Below are 750 nucleotides of genomic sequence, written 5' to 3'. Positions count from 1 at the left end.
AGAAAAAAACGGCCGGTTCCGAGTTTCAGCGGAGCGCAGTGTCAGTGACAGGGAGTGATTGACGGCTAATATCTAAAATCTGTTAAGAATGTAAAGATCAAGTTTAGTTAGTTATGTAATGTTGGAGAAAACGGCGAAACTGTCACTGTATCAGCTCACAGCAGTCTGGGCAGTAGTTAGGCTAGCGAAAGTTTTGTAAAGAAATAAAAACAAGTCGCACCGCAACGATTTCTCGCACTCGCACAAATGCTTCCAAATATATTTTGCGGTCGCGCAGATTAAATTTTGGGAGCATATGCCCTGCCCCCAACCCCTCCGACTCCTGAATGTCACCCACTCACTCGCTCATGCGGGCATGCACTGCGGTCTCATGAGGAAACGCAGCTTTTTGATATAAAGTTTTTCTTGTTCCCGAATACAAATATTTTTTTAAGTATTTGTTCGAAATAAGTATTTGTAAAAAACACGCTATTTGTGCCTTTCCGAATACCGTATTCGGGTTCGGCTCCACCCCTAATATATATATATATATATATATATATATATATATATATATATATATATATATATAAAATCCCATTTATTTTTAAATGACAAATATTTTTAACACAAGTAAATTAAATAAGCTTTGAATAATTTAAAGGTCAATGACCAATTAATTGGATGGCGTCACGTCAAGGACCCTTACGTCTACATACGTATCTGTCCCAAGACTACACTTCCCATACTGCAATGCAATGAAAACAGGAA

The sequence above is a fragment of the Labeo rohita genome, chromosome 16 (genome assembly GCF_022985175.1).
Source record: "Labeo rohita strain BAU-BD-2019 chromosome 16, IGBB_LRoh.1.0, whole genome shotgun sequence".
Classification (NCBI taxonomy): Eukaryota; Metazoa; Chordata; class Actinopteri; order Cypriniformes; family Cyprinidae; genus Labeo; species Labeo rohita.
Note: the sequence above shows the minus strand (reverse complement) of the source record.